General features: G+C 46.4%; 1 protein-coding gene and 1 pseudogene across 1 annotated transcript in view; one reads left to right on the plus strand and one right to left on the minus strand.

Annotated features, from left to right (window-relative positions):
• The window catches only part of LOC143737825 (uncharacterized), a 5,858-nt pseudogene extending 460 nt beyond the window's left edge, over positions 1–5,398 (minus strand).
• Positions 1–13,052, plus strand: part of LOC143736473 (salivary C-type lectin 2-like) — a 318,478-nt gene that overhangs the window by 150,403 nt on the left and 155,023 nt on the right.

Genomic DNA, 13,052 nt, shown 5'->3' on the forward strand with positions numbered 1-13,052 from the left:
CTTGTTTTCTTTGACGTGTTTGCTGTGGTGGCACTTCCCTGTGCACACGGTACAGTAACCGTTTTTCATGACTTCACATTTGCTGGGATCAGAAACCCACCAGCAGCCAAACTCATGGCAGTTTTCCTCACAGACGGTGCAGGTCGTCGCCTTCCTGCTCTTCCATGAAGCGCTTTCAATTGGGACCTTCTCTTTGACAGTCTTTTTGAATCTAATGCTAAAGTTTGTACGCCTCTCAATCTTTTCCTTGTTTTGTCTCATTGCCTGCTGAATCTGACATTTTTCAGACTTCTTCGACTCCTTCTCTTGAACTCGCAGCTGTAAGTTGCAGATAAACGCTTCAAATTGAATGCGCTCTATCAGGACATTTGAAGTCAACTCTAAACTTCTTCTGTTCTTTTCTTCCAGAGACTGAAGGAATTGCATAATCTCTTCCATGCTGTTTTCCCAAGCGTCTCTTTGAGCACGAAGGTAACGTTTCTCATTGTGCTGCGCTTCAGCCTGCCGATTGTTGAATAAGAAATGAACAGGCTGGTTCTTGTGGTCTCATCTGCAGGGGATTCTAGCTTTATTAATGGCACCGAGGACGTTTTTGGGTGGCAGACCATCAGAGTGTGTGATTAAAAACACAATGTTGTTCACAATATCTTTCCCAAATAATGATAGAACTGAACTGATAATGTAATGCTGTCTGTCCGAGAGACGATTCTTAGACGCTTGAATAACAAAACACACGGCGTCAATCTCACGAACTCCATCACTGCTCTGAAACAGAGCGGATAAATTCTCAGCAACTTCCAGATCTTTTTCCAGTCCTCTAGTGTCTCCGTAGCCTGGAGTATCAATGATGGTGAGAGATACAGGATTCTCTACAGGACAGACCTCATACATGGTGTTTTCCGAGGTTTGTGATTCTGATTGGTCTCTGGCTGCTTCTTCTGTGATTTCATACCATATTTCATCTTCAAACTTCACTCCCAGTAAGTAATTGACCATGGTGTTAATAAGAGTTGTCTTGCCAGTGCCGGTTTCTCCCACCAGCAGAACAATTTTGTTTTGTTTCTTGGTTTCTTTTTTCCCATAATTCCATTTTCTGACTTTCCCATTATCATCAAGCACTTTTCTCTGCATGTCTAGATATAATCGTTTTGGAGGAAATTGATGAATAAGAGTTGGTCCGCTTGGTGGAAGTCTCGTCTGTCTGTAAAATATGTCAAATGTTTCTCAGAATATTTATGTAGCTAAAATTTTAGAATAATAGTATCCATCAATATAACGACATAATATTACATACATCTCCAACTTGATCATATTAATGTAAAGAAACAATATTTTGGGAAAACAATCCAAATACAGATAATATTTCTAAAAAGATATATGTCTTTACCCCAAGGTCAGTGGTCTTTTCATGGCATACTGTATGCAACTAGGACTGGGCGGAATGACAGTATATATATTGTGGCGACGATATAAAATGTATATCGTTATAGATGTTGCTATATTGTGTATATCGCATGTAAATATATTTTATGCAAATATATATGTGGACTGGCCGGTTAGGGGCAGTGCAACATATGAAATGTCACTTGGGTGGTTCCAGCCTGAGAAGGGGTAGACTACTCTGGAGAGTGACGGCAGAGCGGACTCTGCCCAAGGAAAGACACGGGCTCACCGCAGGGAGCTGATCATGGAAGAATACACATATGGGATCGCCACATGGATCACAACATATGGGACCCAGCCTAGCACAGGTTACACAAGCATACGAGTACTAGGCCTGGCCTCGGATGTTCCGCCACGTCTGACTGCAGAGGGGTGCGGAGGAACTCTACAGGGTTCGCCTAAGTGGTGAATTCGACTGGAGCAAAAATGCATGTATATGGGCCATGTTGAGGGGAGTGACACAGCAAGCTGACACTAGAGCGGGAACTTCGGTGTTACTGGCTGGTTGAAGCGAGCACCCGAAAAGAAAACGGCTCTACACGTAGACTAAAAACCTAGCAAACGTGTTTGGTCTACAGCTCTACAGATATCTGAGGCGCCATGCGCCAGGGAAGAGGCAACACTCCTAGTGGAGTGGGCTCTCAACCCGAACAGGCCAAGGCACGTCTTGGGACTCATACGCCAAGGCGATGGCATCCACTATCCAGTGGGCTATCCTCGGCTTGAAGTCAGCCTTTCCCTTCTGGTGGCCTCCGTAACAGACGAAAAGCTGGTCTGAGGTCCTGTGGCTTTGCATCCTATCCACAAACAGGTTCAGAGCTCTAAGGGGAAAGAGTAAAGCCAGGGCTGGGTCTGCACTGGGCAGCACTTGCAGGTTCACCACCTGGTTCCGGAAGGGAGTGGTAGGATCCTTGGGCACGTATCCGAATTCTAGGCTCAATTCGTCGACCGAAAATGCATGCAGGTCCCCTACCCTCTTGATGGAGGCCACTGCAACCAGTAGTGATGTCTCCAAAAACAGAATTTTTAACTCTGCTGACTGCAAGGGCTCGAAGGGTGGTCTCTGAAGTGCCAAAGGAGCAGGGACAAGCCCAAGAGGGTATTGAGAGCGGGCAAAGTAGATTTTGTCTCCTCACTCCCCTCAGGAACCTGATGATCAGGTCGTGCTTTCCCAGCGACTTAACTCAACTGCATCGTGATGTGCAGTGATAGCGGCAACGTACACTTTAAGGGTGGAGGGAGACAGCCGTCGTTCCAAACCAGCTTGCAGGAAGGAAAGCACTGCCCTGATCGAGCAAGTTTCGGGGTTCTCCTTTTGAGAAGAACACCATTCAACGAAAAGGTTCCACTTCTAACCCATAGAGGTGCCTCGTAGAGGGGTCTCTACAGGAAGTGATGGTGTCAACTACCGACTGATTGCAGGTCACATAAAGCTTCCGTATCCTGTCCAGGGACCAGACATGGAGTTTCCACAGGTCGAGACGCGGGTGCCATAGCATGCCCCATCTCTTGAGAGACCTGGTCCTCTCTCAGAGGGATGGGCAAGGGAGGGGCAGTCGCGAGGAGCACTAGTAAGAAAATAAACAGGGTCTACTTTTAAATGATCTAATTCAAAACGAAAACAAATATTCTCTGTTTATGTAATCTGTAGGGCTGGGCGATATATCGCAGGATATTGTTATGCGCATCTCGTCAGTAAAGCCGGTTACTTCATTAGTAGTAAATCACCTTCACCTGCTTTCAGATGGAGCGGCATTTACTACAAAGAGCCGTAGTTAACTGACAAGCTGAGCCATATCGCATCAATATCGCGGACGTATCGCCAGCGATAATTAATGCGATTTGGCTCAGCTTGTCAGTTAACTACGGCTCTTTGTACACAGCACAAACTCCAGTGTTAAATTAACACTCAGGAGTGTTAAAGTTAATGAGATAATTAAGTGATTAATTTAGTGATGGTTGAGCATTATTGAAGACACCTGATGTTAACAAGCAGAATCTCTGAAGGAGAAAATCTCAAATTGTAAGCAACCGTTATGGCGATAAGTGTTTGCTTTAGTTGAGCTCTTAACCTTTATACATTCACTTTAAATTTTCTTTGTCTGCTGTTATTTAATTATAATAGTCAAATGAACAAAATAAAGTGTGATCTGATAGTGTTGGTTATGTTCTGGCAGAATCATGCTGTGATCTGAAAATGAATTTTATTGAGATAGTTTGGTTAGACTTTTTGGAACCAACTTTGTGATTTTAGAGCATATATGAGTATAGGTATGTTTCTTATAATCCAAAATATTTAATAAACTTTGTTCTGATCTAAACACTTACAAATAAATTTATTTAGAAACACAGACATCAATAATCAGCCTGTGAATCTCAACAATGGTGACAATAATAAAGCATGTTGCAGTGGCTGCCACCAATCACAACTCATTAATGGCTCCCATCATGCATTGCGGTATGATTAAATTATGATTTGAATTTTCTATGTAATTTACTTTTCCTAATTGATTATTCTGCTCGTCACCATTGTTGATATGCATAGACTGAATCTTGAAGTCTATGTGTGCCTACAAGAAAAATTTTTTTATTTAGAAAACAACTTTTAAGAAATCCTTTATATTATAGCTAAAATTCTGAATATTCATGCCAAATCACAGTTATGCTGTAACAAACAACATAAATAAAAAACAAAAAGTTCAAATGATGATTGTCATATAGCCAACACCATCAAATCACTTTTTTTCTTTGTTCGTCTGGCAGTTATAACAAAGATAAAGCAGCCAAAGAAAGTCTAAAGTTAGTAATATAAGCTCAAGAGCCCAACTAAAGTAAACAATGATCGCCATAACGGTGGCTTACAATTTGAGATTTTCTCCTTCAGTGATTCTTCAGGTGTCTTCAATAATGCTCAATCATCACTAAATTAATCACTTAATTATCTCATTAACTTCAACACTCTTGAGTGTGGACTCATATACACTCGCAGGAGTGTTCATTTAACACTGGAGTTTTTGCTGTGTACAAAGAGCCGTAGTTAACTGACAAGCTGAGCCATGTCGCATTAATTATCGCTGGCGATACGTCCGCGATATTAATGCGATATGGCTCAGCTTGTCAGTGAACTACGGCTCTTTGTAGTAAATGCCGCTCCATCTGAAAGCAGGTGAAGGCGATTTACTACTAATCAAGGAACTGGCTTTACTGACGAGATGCGCATAACAATGTGATGCGATACATCGCCCAGCCCTAGTCCACACTCAAGAGTGTTAAAGTTAATGAGATAATTAAGTGATTAATTTAGTGATGATTGAGCATTATTGAAGACACCTGAAGAATCACTGAAGGAGAAAATCTCAAATTGTAAGCCACTGTTATGGCGATCATTGTTTACTTTAGTTGGGCTCTTGACCCTTATATTATTAACTTTAGTTACCTTTCGAACGGTCACATCGTATTGCGTAGCTATACGCAGTGGGGAAACTCCTTTTCCTCGATTTACTGAAGCCTTTATGTAAAGCGCATTTGCAGCTGCACAGCTAGAACATGAGCGTCTGGCTCGCTCATAGGCTGCGCTGCGGCAACTGCACATCCAATGGCGCGGGCGCCTCTGACGTACGACCAATGAGAACACTCTGCGTCATACACATCAGAGCCCGCCAAGGGGGCGTGACCTCAGTCTATAATAGTCCCCGAATTCGCCATTATAGCAGATTTTACTCCTTCAGCGACAAACTTCACGTCCCTGACCATTTATTGAGCCTTCGCCGTCGAACAAGCCTTCAGCCTGTGGCTATCCGGCGATATCCTTTTCATTGCTCCTTGTATTCTCTGTATATTATTTGTACGAGCTCTGTTTCAAATGCCTCGTGTCAAGACCTGCGCCACGTGCGGATGCAAGCTGCACGAGGCGGACGAACACGCTAGCTGCATTCCATGCCTGGGACTTCACCATGCGGAGAATGCACTGTCTGCCGGCGGATGTGCGGCCTGCGAGAGCATGCCTATCTCCGTGCTGCGAACTCGGCTAGCCCTCTCCCGTGACGGCGACGCCGCCTCTCCCGCGCTTCCTTCTCCGGTCCTACTTCAGCCGTGGAAGAAGAAGCGCCGCAGCCAACGGCATCCGGAGAACATGGATGTTAGTGAACGCACGCCGGCTTCGTCCCCGCGTGCCTCACTCTCTCCAACCCGTTAATCTCCGGTCCTGTTCGAAGGAGATCAGCGCCCCCTCCCACGTGGCGGGCCTTGTCTCCTTCGGCGGGCCTAGCGAGCACGACGCAGCCTGTCTATCGCCGCGTCTGAGGAAGAATGGCCGGGCTCTTTCGACCCCGTCATGGCTTCCCAGCCGACGCCCAACGCCTCAGCTACCAGGACAAACTCTGACGCGGAAATGCTTCGGATCCTGACGCAGGCCGTAACGGACCTTGAGCTCGAGTGGGCCGCGCCCGTTGAACCCCCTCGAAGTCGGCTGGATGGCTGGTTTCTGCCAGGGCACCAACAGGCCCCTCGTCACAAGCCAGCGCCATTTTTTCCTGAAGTACACGAGGAGCTTACCAAGGCCTGGCGCACTCCTTATTCTACACGAGGCCCCGCAGTTTTCGCGACGCTCTCCTCCGTGGACGGAGCAGCGGAAAAAGGCTATGAGTCGTTGCCGCCCCTCGAAGAGGCGTTGGCCGCTCATCTCTGCCCGAACACAGCTGCTAGCTGGCGAACTAGAGCTGTTCATCCCAATAAGCCGTGCCGTAGCACTTCAGCCCTCGCTGGACGCGCGTATTCCGCCTCCGGTCAGGCTGCATCGGCCCTGCACACGATGGCCGTGCTGCAGGTTTACCAGGCCAAACTCCTCCGGTCTATGGACGAGGTTGGCCCGGACCCTGAGGCTTTTCGGGACCTTCGGAGCGCCACGGACCTGGCCTTGAGAGCTACCAAGGCCACAGCGCAGGCTATCGGGAGGAATATGGCGAGTTTGGTCGTGCTCGAGCGCCACCTCTGGCTTACCCTCACTGACATTAAGGATGCGGAGAGAACAAAGTTCCTCGACGCCCCGGTATCCAGCACCGGCTGCTTCGCCCCGGCAGTGAAGGGGTTCTCGGAGAGATACACCGAGGCACAGAAAGCGTCCCAGGCCATGCGTCACTTCCTGCCTAAGCGCTCTAGCTCGGCGTCGAGTGCTCACAAGCCAGCCCCGCCGACGCCTCGGCCAACAAAACACGCGAAACAGGCCTCTCAGCCCAGCGCCAGCCGAGAGCAACCAAGCGCTTCCCGCTTCCCCGACGCCAAGGCCCCAGACCAAGCGCCGCGCCTCACACAGCGCCGCCAAAGTCGTCCTAGCATGCAGGGGAAAGAGAGAGGGCACCGGTCCCGCACTCGCCGGACCACCCTCAAAGAAGTCAACAAAACTTCCCACAGCCCCCTGTTCAGTTCAGGTGGCTGGGGATTTTATTACTGCAAACAGGCCCACAACAGTAAGCGCGTTCTTGCAAACAAGCGCCGTTTTCACGGCGACCCATATGAAGCACAAAAAGAGTATGTTTCACAAACACAACATATGGGTTCACGGTCCCCCTTCATCAGGCGGCCCCTCCCCCGTTGTAATACTGCCTTTCCCACACGCAAATGCTTGTACATTCAGTCCAATACTCAATGTGCACAAATCACAATATAAGGGTATCAGGTCCCCCTTCACTAGGCGGCCCCTCCCCTGTTGTAACACTGACTTCCCCACACGCAAATGCTTGTACAGTCAGTCCAATACTCAATGTATGCACAAATCACAAGATAAGGGTATCAGGTCCCCCTAAGTTAGGCGACCAGCCCCAATCTGTGTGTCAAGCCCTAGCCACACGTGTTCTAGCCTGGCAAGCTATCCCCGGTGTGTCGAGTTGGGTCATAAACACTATAAAGCGAGGTTACTCGCTCCAATTCGCTCGCAGACCCCCAAAATTTCAGGCGGTTCTCGAGACTTCGGTGAAAAGCAGCGTGGGTCACGTGCTTCGCACCGAAGTACAGAATCTATTAGCAAAAGGGGCGATAGAATTAGTCCCCCCCGCGCTAAAACATATGGGTTTTTACAGCCGCTATTTTCTGATTCCGAAAAAAGACGGCGGTCTCAGACCCATTCTATATTTGAGACATTTGAACAAAGCTCTCATGAGACGGCCGTTCAAAATGTTAACTATCAAACATATCCTCGCGCAGGTGCGCACGGGGGATTGGTTTGTCACAATGGATCTGAAAGACGCTTACTTTCACATTCAAATAAACCCTTGTCACAGGCCATTCTTGAGATTCGCCTTCGAGGGCCAAGCTTATCAATACACCGTTCTGCCGTTCGGTCTATCGTTGGCACCCCGTACATTCACGAAGTGTGTGGATGCAGCGCTTTCCCCTCTGAGACATCAGGGAGTGCGTGTGTTAAATTATCTCGACGACTGGCTGGTGCTGGCACAGTCGAGAATCGAGCTATTAGCTCACAGGGATTTGATTCTCAGCGATCTAAAATGCCTGGGTTTCACAATCAATGTTTCAAAAAGCAAACTAACCCCCAGCCAGAGCGTGATCTTTCTGGGTACAGTTTTAGACTCGAGAGCGATGACAGCGCGACTCACACCAGAGCGCGCGCTCTCAGTGCGAGCGCTTGCAGGCACTTCACTTTCACGTGCCACTGAAGAAATTTCAGGAACTGCTTGGTTTCATTGCGCAGCATTGCCAGTACTCCGCTTGGGATTACTGCGCATGCGCCCGCTGCAGCATTGGCTGAAACGCCGTGTGCCAACTCACGCATGGCAGTCAGGCAACTTGCGCGTTATGGTAAATCATGGTTGTTTAAGAACCCTGATTCCCTGGCGGGCTCAGAACTGGTACCACGAGGGGGTGACAATGGGAACAATTTCCAGGAGGAAAATGGTTCTTACAGATGCGTCCAACCTGGGTTGGGGAGCGCTGCACGAGGGCATGCCTGCATCCGGCCTCTGGTCGAGCACGGAGCAGAGCTTACATATCAACTGTCTGGAGATGAAAGCAGTTGGATTGGCCCTGAAGGCATTTCTGTCGAACCTCAGGGGTCACCACGTTTTAGTCCGCACAGACAATATATCAGTGGTGACCTACATAAATCGCCAGGGGGGCATCAGGTCAGGAAACCTGCATGCGATGGCGAGAGACCTCCTCTTATGGGCAGTCTGATATGGAAGGTGTTTAGTGAGGCCGAAGTCGACCTGTTCGCCTCGAGAATCAACACCCACTGCAAATTGCTCTTCTCGAAGGACAGGGATGCGCTGGCCCATGTCTGGCCCAACCGTCCCCTTTATGCCTTTCCCCCCATCTCGATGATTCCACAAGTCATCAAACGGGTCAGAGAGAGCGGGAGCCCAGTCCTTCTGGTGGCCCCTCTCTGGAAAACCAGACCGTGGTTCCCGGAGCTGGTTCAGTTATCGGACACAATCCCATGGCCTGTCCCACTGAGGAAAGACCTCCTCACACAGGCGAACGGGACATTGTGGCATCCGAGACCCGATTTATGGGCCCTCCATGTGTGGCCCTTCAACGGGTACCCAAAGACCTTCCTGAGAAGGTCTTAAGCACTATATCTGAATCCAGGGCCCCGTCGACTCGGCGCCTTTATGCTTCGAAATGGTCAGGTTTTTCCAGCTGGTGCTCGAAAAATCAGGCTGACCCAGAGTCATGTGAGATATCTGTGGTTCTCTCATTCTTACAGGAGCTGCTGGATGCGGGTCGCTCCCCGTCCACGCTCAAAGTGTATGTGGCAGCCATAGCAGCACATCATGTTCTGGTGGCTGGCCAGTCACTGGGAAGAAACGACCTGGTCGTGAGATTCCTTAAAGGTGCTAGGAGAATGAACCCCTCCAGACCTCCATCTGTGCCGTCTTGGGACCTCTCCACGGTCCTGGGGGCTCTGAAAGGTCCGCCTTTCGAACCGCTCCAATCGGTTGATCTAAAACCCCTCCTGCTGAAGACCGCTCTCCTTATGGCTTTGGCATCTATCAAGCGAGTTGGAGATCTGCAGGCGCTCTCTGTGAGCCCTGCATGTTTGGAGTTGGGTCCAGATGACTCCAGAGTCGTCCTCAAGCCCAGACATGGTTACGTTCCTAAAGTGCTCTCAACACCGTTCAGAGCACAGGTGGTGACGTTATCAGTCCTCCCTCCTTCTGCAGAGGATGGAGAGGTTAATCTTCTCTGCCCTGTCAGAGCGCTGAGAATCTATCTGGAGCGTTCTGCGTCTTTTAGACAATCAGAAAAGCTTTTTGTCTGCTTTGGTGGTAGATCCAAGGGGGATCCAGTCACTAAGCAAAGACTGTCTAGATGGATAGTGGATGCTATTTCTATGGCTTATACCGCAGCGGGTCAAGTTTGCCCTATAGGCGTCAAGGCCCATTCGACCAGAGGTATGGCCTCGTCATGGGCTTGGTCATCTGGCATTCCCATTAGTGATATTTGTGATGCGGCCGGCTGGTCCTCGCCTTCCACATTTATGAGTTTTTATAATATGGAACTGCCTTCCCTGCAGGCGAAGGTGCTTTCGGTATGATTAAGACCCGTCGGTGGCCGGTCTTGTCATATATTACTGTGCACAATCACATTCACATATATATATAAAACCCGCTGCTGGCCGGTTGTAGTTCATGCATAAACCCGCTGTGGCTGGTTATATTTATATATATAAAACCCGCTTTTGGCCGGTTATATGACATATATAAAACCCGCTTTGGCCGGTTATATGACATATATAAAACCCGCTTTGCCCGTTATATTCCATACATATATAAAACCCGCTTCGGCCGGTTATATTCCATACATATATCAACCCGCTTTGGCCAGTTAAAATTTCATATATAAACCCACTTGACTGGGTATATGTTCGTATACTAATAACCCCGACAGTGTCTGGGTTCATCGGTCTAGTATATTGGGTTATTTCTAACTGATGTATACTATTGAGACCTGACGGTGTCTGGTCTATTTATACATAATTATGCGGTTATGGCTTGTTCTGTATGCTCAGGGGTCCTGAGTTGCAGTGGCAGCCAGTTACTCAGTGCGGCGTTTTGCATGGCGTCCCCACTGCGTATAGCTACGCAATACGAAGTGACCGTTCGAAAGGGAACTACTCGGTTACTCACGTAACCTCAGTTCCCTGAGTTAGGGAACGAGTATTGCGTAGCCAGCCGCACTATGGTAACATGGCAAGTTGTCGCTTCAGTCGTTAAACCTGCTATAATGGCGAATTCGGGGACTATTATAGACTGAGGTCACGCCCCCTTGGCGGGCTCTGACGTGTATGACGCAGAGTGTTCTCATTGGTCGTACGTCAGAGGCGCCCGCACCATTGGATGTGCAGCTGCAAATGCGCTTTACATAAAGGCTTCAGTAAATCGAGGAAAAGGAGTTTCCCCACTGCGTATAGCTACGCAATACTTGTTCCCTAACTCAGGGAACTGAGGTTACGTGAGTAACCGAGTAGATTTTGTTTGGCTGCTTTATCTGAGTTATAACTGCCAGGTGAACAAAGGAAAAAAGAGATTTGATGGTGTTGGTTATATTATGACAATCATCATTTGAACTTTATGTTTTTGATTTATGTTGTACAGCATAACTTTGATTCTGCATAAATATCCAGAATTTTAGCTATAATATAAAGGATTTCTTAAAAGTTGTTTTCTAAAAAAAAAAAATCTTTCTTTTAGGCACACACAGACGTCAAGATTCAGTCTATGCATCTCAACAATGGTGACGAGCAGAATATTCAATTAGGAAAAGTAAATTACATAGAAAATTCAGATCATAATTTATTCATACCGCAATGCATGATGGGAGCCATTAATGAGTTGTGATTGGTGGCAGCCACTGCAACATGCTTTATTATTGTCACCATTGTTGAGATTCACAGGCTGATTATTGATGTCTGTGTTTCTAAATAAATTTATTTAAAGTGTTTTGATCAGAACAATGTTTATTATATATTTTGGATTATAAGAAACATACCTATATTCATATATGCTCTAAAATCATAAAGTTGTTGACAATAAGTGAAACCAAACTATATAAAAAAATTCATTTTCAGATCACAGCATGATTATGCCAGAACATAACCAACACTATTAGATCACTCTTGTCTTTGTTCATTTGACTGTAATAAAACATAACAGCAGACAAACAAAATTTAAACAAAGCATCAAGAGCCCAACTAAAGCAAACACTGATCGCCATAACGGTGGCTTATAATTTTAGATTTTCTCCTTCAGTGATTCTGCTTGTTATCATCAGGTGTCTTCAATAATGCTCAATGATCACTAAATTAATCACTTAATAATCTCATTAACTTTAACACTCTTGAGTGTTAATTTAACACTCATATCTGCGTCATATCTTCCATCTGAAAGCAGGTGAAGGCGATTTACTACTAATCAAGGAACCGGCTTTACAGACGAGATGCGCATAACAATATCGTGCGATATATCGCCCAGCCCTATTTGGAACCCATCTAAAGGCTGCGAGACTTGCATTGACTTTGGTTGCTGATGATTTTGCCAAGAGTGAGTTGAAGCATTCAATTGGGTTCTTGGGATGGTCCACACTGAATCCAAATAAGTTAAATTGGTCCAGGTTGAATGCAAAGAAGTTAGCTTGAAGATGAAAAAAACGGAAACGTTTTCTCAAATGGATTGAGCAAAGATCTGAACTAGAGGTGTGTTAAGATATAACACAGGTTGTGTGTTAAATTTGACACAACATGTGTTGTCCCTGAGCACACACACTACATGTGTTAAAATCTACACAACATGTGCTTTCCCTGAGCACACACACTACATGTGTTAAAATCTACACAACATGTGTTGTCCTTGAGCACACACACCACATGTGTTAAAATCTACACAACATGTGTTGTCCCTGAGCACACTCACTACATGTGTTAAAATCTACACAACATGTGTTAAAATCTACACATTTACATTTAGCTGACACTTTTATCCAAAGCAACTTACAATTGCTATATTTCAGAGGTCGCACACCTCTGGAGCAACTAGGGGTTAAGTGTCTTGCTCAGGGACACATTGGTGTCTCACAGTGGATTCGAACCCGGGTCTCTCACACCAAAGGCATGTGTCTTATCCACTGTGCCATCACCACCCCTACACAACATGTGTTGTCCCTGAGCACACACTACACGTGTTAAAATCTACACAACATGTGTTGTCCCTGAGCTGATTTAGCACATGTGTTAAAATCCACACAACATGTGTAATAGTTAACACATCTCTTTTTACAGGTTGTGTTGTTTTCAACTCATAATTTTATGAGCGTGCCGACACTCACCATCACTGTGAATGGTATGTAGTGTTTGCTGTGTTCTCAAACATACAGGCCAGTGTAAATACAAGTTATTAATATAAAATATTTTGTCAGTGGCTGCATTTTAAATAATTCAAAGTGGAAACTCTGTTAACTGTTATTTCTCATGAATTTTTGTCAAAAGCAGCATTATCAGTTATGGGTTGAAGTGTGAATAACTGAATAATGTCCAGTACAGTGAGTCTGTCCAGTCATTGAGCTTGAGACATTGTCTTGTACTTTGTGTGCACATGCATTCT

Source organism: Siphateles boraxobius, unplaced genomic scaffold (genome assembly GCF_051911475.1).
Source record: "Siphateles boraxobius isolate OS27281-9 unplaced genomic scaffold, OSU_SipBor_1 130, whole genome shotgun sequence".
In the NCBI taxonomy this organism is placed as follows: Eukaryota; Metazoa; Chordata; class Actinopteri; order Cypriniformes; family Leuciscidae; genus Siphateles; species Siphateles boraxobius.